Below are 7,646 nucleotides of genomic sequence, written 5' to 3'. Positions count from 1 at the left end.
ACGGTTACCGTCTCGAGCCGTGGGGCGCCCATGCCATCCGTAGATCGATCTTGTTTGCCTTGCCTTGTCCTCCAACATATCTCGTAAGTCCGACGCATATTCCCGTGCCTTGGTACGGGGTGCGGCTTGAGTGGATCATAGCCCCCAAGGCAGCGTCCAACCACCCATCCTCGATCGGCGCAGTTGGCTCCGAATTAAGGGTCGAAGCCGATGCGGGTGCGGCCTCCAGGGCACTGTTCGGCGGTAGAGCTAGATCATGCTCGTCGTGACAGTGTGGCGCGCTCGGCAGTGGCTCGAATACGTCGAAGATCAAGTCCCCGCAGATGTCGGCCGTGTAGTTTAAACTTCCAAATCTGACCTGACGGCCAGGGGCATAGCTTTCGATCTGCTCCAGATGGCCAAGTGAATTGGCCCGCAGTGCGAAGCCGCCGAAGACAAAGATCTGTCCGGGGAGGAAGGTCTCACCCTGGACTGCATCGCCATTGATGATCGTAGGAGCCATCAAGCCTGACGGCGACGACACAGAGGAACTCTCAATGAAAGCACCAATGTCGGTGTCAAAACCGGCGAATCTTGGGTAGGGGGTCCCGAACTGTGCGTCTAGGCCGGATGGTAACAGGAGGCAAGGGACACGAGGTTTTACCCAGGTTCGGGCCGTCTCGATGGAGGTAAAACCCTACGTCCTGCTTGATTAATATTGATGATATGGGTAGTACAAGAGTAGATCTACCACGAGATCGGAGAGGCTAAACCCTAGAAGCTAGCCTATGGTATGATTGTTGTTGTGTATGTTGTCCTACAGACTAAAACCCTCCAGTTTATATAGACACTGGAGAGGGTTAGGGTTACACAAAGTCGGTTACAATGGTAGGATATCTGCATATCCGTACCACGCCAAGGAAAGTCCCTTCCGGACACGGGACGAAGTCTTCAATCTTGTATCTTCATAGCCCAGGAGTCCGGCTGAAGGTATAGTCCGTCCATCCGGACACCCCCTAATCCAGGACTCCCTCAAGGACCATGAGCGCCGATGCCTCTGCCGCAGGCCGGCGACGAGGAGCTGATTGTGTTTTGTACTTTTACCCGAAGGGTGACTATGCAAAAATACCAGGGCCCCACATGTCATAATCGAGGTTAAAATGCATAAAACGGCTGATCAGTGTTTTTTTTTGCAAAAGATTAGGACTAAAATCAGTGTTTTCTGGCACAAATTCGTAGAAGAGTCTTTCCTACAGACCTACGCTTCAATGTGGTGGTTTTTCGCAATTCACTCCTCTCCTCCGCTGCCGTGCCGTCTGTCGCTCCTGGCACCGTGCCACCTCCGCCCATGACTTGCTCCTCGCGCACCACGCCCACCAGCCCACGCTCCCCGTCGCCTTCAGCCGCGATGATGGCCGCAGCCGAAGCATCATAACCTTCGACCACTGGGCCGCCGACTCCCAGCTCCAACGTGTAACTGATGTCTACTACACAACCTTCTTCTTGTAGACGTTGTTGGGCCCCGAAGTGTAGAGGTTTGTAGGACAGTAGCAAATTTCCCTCAAGTGGATGACCTAAGGTTTATCAATCCGTGGAAGGCGTAGGATGAAGATGGTCTCTCTCAAACAACCCTGCAACCAAATAACAAAGAGTCTCTCGTGTCCCCAACACAACCAATACAATGGTAAAATGTATAGGTGCACTAGTTCGGCGAAGAGATGGTGATAAAAGTGCAAGATGGATAGTAGATAATGGTTTTTGTAATCTAAAAATATAAAAACAGCAAGGTAACTAATGATAAAAGTGAGCACAAACGGCATTGCAATGCTAGGAAAGAAGGCTTAGGGTTCATACTTTCACTACTGCAAGTTCGCTCAACAATAATAACATAATTGGATCATATAACTATCCCTCAACATGCAACAAAGAGTCACTCCAAAGTCAGTAATAGCGGAGAACAAACGAAGAGATTATTGTAGGGTACGAAACCACCTCAAAGTCATTCTTTCGGATCGATCTATTCAAGAGTTCGTACTAGAATAACACCTTAAGACACATATCAACCAAAACCCTAATGTCACCTAGATACTCCAATGTCACCTCAAGTATCCGTGGGTATGATTATACGATATGCATCGAACAATCTGAGATTCATCTATTCAGCCAACACAAAGTACTTCAAAGAGTGCCCCAAAGTTTCTACTGAAGCGTCAAGACGAAAACGTGTGCCAACCCCTATGCATAAGTTCACGAGCGGAACCCGCAAGTTGATCACCAAAACATACATCAAGTGGATCACGTGAATATCCCAATGTCACCACAGAAAAGCACATGCAAGACATACATCAAGTGTTCTCAAATCCAAAAAGACTCAATCCGATAAGATCACTTCAAAGGGAAAAATCAATCCATTACAAGAGAGTAGAGGGGGAGAAACATCATTAGATCCAACTATAATAGCAAAGCTCATGATACATCAATATCGTACCATCTCAAGAACATGAGAGAGAGAGAGAGAGAGATCAAACACATAGCTATTGGTACATACCCTCAGCCCCGAGGGTGAACTACTCCCTCCTCGTCATGGAGAGCGCCGAGATGATGAAGATGGCCACCGGAGAGGGATCCCCCCTCCGGCAGGGTGCCAGAATGGGTCTAGATTGGTTTTCGGTGGCTACGGAGGCTTCTGGCGGCGGAACTCCCGATCTATTCTGCTCCCCGAAGTTTTTAGGCTATATATATATATAGGAGGAAGAAGTACGTCGGTGGATCTCTGGGCTGTCCACGAGGCAGGGGGCACGCCCAGGGGGGTGGGCGCGCCCCCCACCCTCGTGGGCAGCCCGGGACTCTCTTGGTCCATCTCCGATACTCCGTGGGCTTCTTCTGGTCCAAAAATAAGTTCCGTGAAGTTTCAGGTCAATTGGACTCCGTTTGATTTTCTTTTTCTGCGATACTCTAAAACAAGGAAAAAAATAGAAACTGACACTCGGCTCTAGGTTAATAGGTTAGTCCCAAAAATCATATAAAATAGCATAGTTGGATCATATAACTATCCCTCAACATGCAACAAAGAGTCACTCCAAAGTCAGTAATAGCGGAGAACAAATGAAGAGATTATTGGAGGGTACGAAACCACCTCAAAGTCATTCTTTCGGATCGATCTATTCAAGAGTTCGTACTAGAATAACACCTTAAGACACATATCAACCAAAACCCTAATGTCACCTAGATACTCCAATGTCACCTCAAGTATCCGTGGGTATGATTATACGATATGCATCGAACAATCTGAGATTCATCTATTCAGCCAACACAAAGTACTTCAAAGAGTGCCCCAAAGTTTCTACCGAAGCGTCAAGACGAAAACGTGTGCCAACCCCTATGCATAAGTTCACGAGTGGAACCCGCAAGTTGATCACCAAAACATACATCAAGTGGATCACGTGAATATCCCAATGTCACCACAGAAAAGCACATGCAAGACATACATCAAGTGTTCTCAAATCCTTAAAGACTCAATCCGATAAGATCACTTCAAAGAGAAAAATCAATCCATTACAAGAGAGTAGAGGGGGAGAAACATCATAAGATCCAACTATAATAGCAAAGCTCATGATACATCAATATCGTACCATCTCAAGAACATGAGAGAGAGAGAGAGATCAAACACATAGCTACTGGTACATACCCTCAGCCCCGAGGGTGAACTACTCCCTCCTCGTCATGGAGAGCGCCGAGATGATGAAGATGGCCACCGGAGAGGGATCCCCCCTCCGGCAGGGTGCCAGAATGGGTCTAGATTGGTTTTCGGTGGCTACGGAGGCTTCTGGCGGCGGAACTCCCGATCTATTCTGCTCCCTGAAGTTTTTAGGGTATATATATATATAGGAGGAAGAAGTACGTCGGTGGATCTCTGGGCTGTCCACGAGGCAGGGGGCACGCCCAGGGGGGTGGGCGCGGCCCCCACCCTCGTGGGCAGCCCGGGACTCTCTTGGTCCATCTCCGATACTCCGTGGGCTTCTTCTGGTCCAAAAATAAGTTCCGTGAAGTTTCAGGTCAATTGGACTCCGTTTGATTTTCTTTTTCTGCGATACTCTAAAACAAGGAAAAAAATAGAAACTGACACTCGGCTCTAGGTTAATAGGTTAGTCCCAAAAATCATATAAAATAGCATAGTTGGATCATATAACTATCCCTCAACATGCAACAAAGAGTCACTCCAAAGTCACTAATGGCGGAGAACAAACGAAGAGATTATGGTAGGGTACAAAACCACCTCAAAGTTACCCTTTCTGATCGATCTATTCAAGAGTCCGTAGTAAAATAACACGAAGCTATTCTTTCCCTTCAATCTATCATAGAGTTCGTACTAGAATGACACCTTAAGACACAAATCAACCAAAACCCTAATGTCACCTAGATACTCCAATGTCACCTCAAGTATCCGTGGGTATGATTATATGATATGCATCAAACAATCTCAGATTCATCTATTCAGCCAACACAAATTACTTCAAAGAGTGCCCCAAAGTTTCTACCGGAGCGTCAAGACGAAAATGTGTGCCAACCGCTATGCATAAGTTCACGAGCGGAAACCGCAAGTTGATCACCAAAACATACATCAAGTGGATCACGTGAATATCCCAATGTCACCACAGATAAGCACATGCAAGACATACATCAAGTGTTCTCAAATCCTTAAAGACTCAATCCAATAAGATCACTTCAAAGGGAAAACTCAATCCATTACAAGAGAGTAGAGGGGGAGAAACATCATAAGATCCAACTATAATAGGAAAGCTCGCGATACATCAATATCGTACCATCTCAAGAACATGAGAGAGAGAGAGAGATCAAACACACAGCTACTAGTACATACCCTCAGCCCCGAGGGTGAACTACTCCCTCCTCATCATGGAGAGCGCCGGGATGATGAAGATGGCCACCAGAGAGGGATCCCCCCTCCGGAAGGGTGCCGGAACGGGTCTAGATTGGTTTTCGGTGGCTACGGAGGCTTCTGGCGGCAGAACTCCCGATCTATTCTGCTCCCCGATGTTTTTAGGGTATATTGATATATATATATATATGTATATATATATATATGTATATATATATATGTATATATATAGACGAAAGAAGTCGGTCAGGGGAGCCACGAGGGTGGGGGCGCGCCCAGGGGGTAGGGCGCACCTCCCTGCCTCGTGGCTTCCTCGAAGCTTCCCTGACGTCTACTCCAAGTCTCCTGGATTGCTTCCGTTCCAAAAATAACTCTCCCGAAGGTTTGATTCGCTTTGGACTCCGTTTGATATTCCTTTTCTTCGAAACACTGAAATAGGCAAGAAAACAACAATTTGGGCTGGGCCTCAGATTAATAGGTTGGTCCCAAAAGTTAATATAAAAGTGTATAATAAATCCCATAAACATCCAAAATAGATAATATGATAGCATGGAACAATCAAAAATTATAGATACGTTGGAGACGTATCAAGCATCCCCAAGCTTAATTCCTGCTCGTCCTCGAGAAGGTAAATGATAAAAATAGAATTTTTGATGTGGAATGCTTTCTAGAATATTCTTCAATGTATTTTTCTCTATTGTGGCATGAATGTTCAGATCCGAAAGATTCAAGATAAAAGTTTGTTGTTGACATAAAAATAGTAATACTCCAAGTATGCTAATCAAGCAATTATGTCTTATCAAAATACCATAGCCAAAGAAAACTTCTCCCTACAAAGTCATATAGTTAGGCCATGCTTTATTTTCATCACACAAAATGCTCTCATCATGCACAACCCCGATGACAAGCCAAGAAATTGTTTCATACTTAGCCTTTTCAAACTCTTTCAACTTTTACGAAATATATGAGCGCAAGCCATGGAAATAGCACTATGGGTGGAATAGATATGATGATTGAGGTTGTGTGAGAAGACAAAAAGGGAGAAAGTCTCACATTGATGCGGCTAATTAATGGGCTATGGAGATGCCCACCGATTGATGTCAATGCAAGGAGTAGGGATTTCCATGCAACGGATGCACTGGAGCTATAAATATATGAAAGCTCATCGAAGAAACTAAGTGGGTGTGCATCCAACTCGCTTGCTCACGATGACCTAGGGTATTTGAGGCAGCCCATCATTAGAATATACAAGCCAAGTTCTATAATGAAAAATTCCCACTAGTTTATGAAAGTGACAACATAGGAGACTCTTGATAACCCACAAGTATAGGGGATCGCAACAGTTTTCGATAAGTAAGAGTGTCGAACCCACCGAGGAGATAAAGGTAGAACAAATATTCCCTCAAGTTCTATCGACCATCCATACAACTCTACGCATGCTTGACGTTCGCTTTACCTAGAACAATTATGAAACTAGAAGTACTTTGTAGGTGTTTTGGGATAGGTTTGCAAGATAATAAAGAGCATGTAAATAAAAAGTAGGGGCTGTTTAGATAAAGACACAACTAAGTTAGTTTTAGTAAATAACTTTTTGTTACGAGAAAGTTATTTGTCCCTAGGCAATCGATAACTAGACCAGTAATCATTATTGCAATTTTATTTGAGGGAGAGGCATAAGCTAACATACTTTCTCTACTTGCATCATATGCACTTATGATTGGAACTCTAGCAAGCATCAGCAACTACTAAAGATCATTAAGGTAAAACCCAACCATAGAATTAAAGTATCAAGTCCTCTTTATCCCATACGCAAACAACCTACTTACTCGGGTCTGTGCTTCTGTCACTCACGCCACCCACCATAAGCAAATCATGAACATATTACAAACCCTACAGCGTGGATCCCTCACGCTCGCGGGACATGGAGAGTACCATAGGACAACACCAATAATAAAACATGCAACTCAAACCAATCACGATCATCAAATAACCCATAGGACAAAACAGATCTACTCAAACATCATAGGATAGCCATACATCATTGGGAAATAATATATAGCGTTGAGCACCATGTTTAAGTAGAGATTACAACAGGTAAAAGAGGTGTTACACCGCTGCATAGAGGGGGGGGGGTTGGTGATGATGGCGGTAAAGTGAGGGGGAGAGAGCCCCCCTTCTTCTTTTTCTTCCTTGAACTTCTCCCTAGATGGGAGAAGGGTTTCCCCCTCTGGTCCTTGGTCTCCATGGCGTGGGAGGGGCGAGAACCCCTCCGAGGTTGGATTTGTCTCTCTGTCTCTCTTTGTTTCTGCGTTCTCAGATTCTTCCCTTTCACCGTTTCTTATATTCCCGGAGATCCGTAACTCCGATTGGGATGAAATTTTAACACGATCTCTATCCAGATATTAGCTTTCTTGCGGCGAAAGAAGGGCATCAACCGCCTTACGGGGTGGCCACGAGGGTCAGGGGGGTGCCTAGGGGGTGGGGAGCGCCCCCCTGCCTCGTGCCTCCCTCGGGCACCGTCTCGCGTGGATTTTTCTTCCCAAAAATAATATATATTCAAAAAAATCTCTGTCAGTTTTTATCCCGTTTGGACTCCGTTTGATATGGATATTCTGCGAAACAAAAAACATACAACAAACAGGAACTGGCACTCGGCACTGGATCAATATGTTAGTCCCAAAAATAGTATAAAAAGTTGCCAAAAGTATATGAAAGTTGTAGAATATTGGCATGGAACAATCAAAAATTATAGATATGACGGAGACGTATC

The sequence above is a fragment of the Triticum dicoccoides genome, chromosome 3A, assembly GCF_002162155.2.
Source record: "Triticum dicoccoides isolate Atlit2015 ecotype Zavitan chromosome 3A, WEW_v2.0, whole genome shotgun sequence".
NCBI lineage: Eukaryota > Viridiplantae > Streptophyta > Magnoliopsida > Poales > Poaceae > Triticum > Triticum dicoccoides.
Note: the sequence above shows the minus strand (reverse complement) of the source record.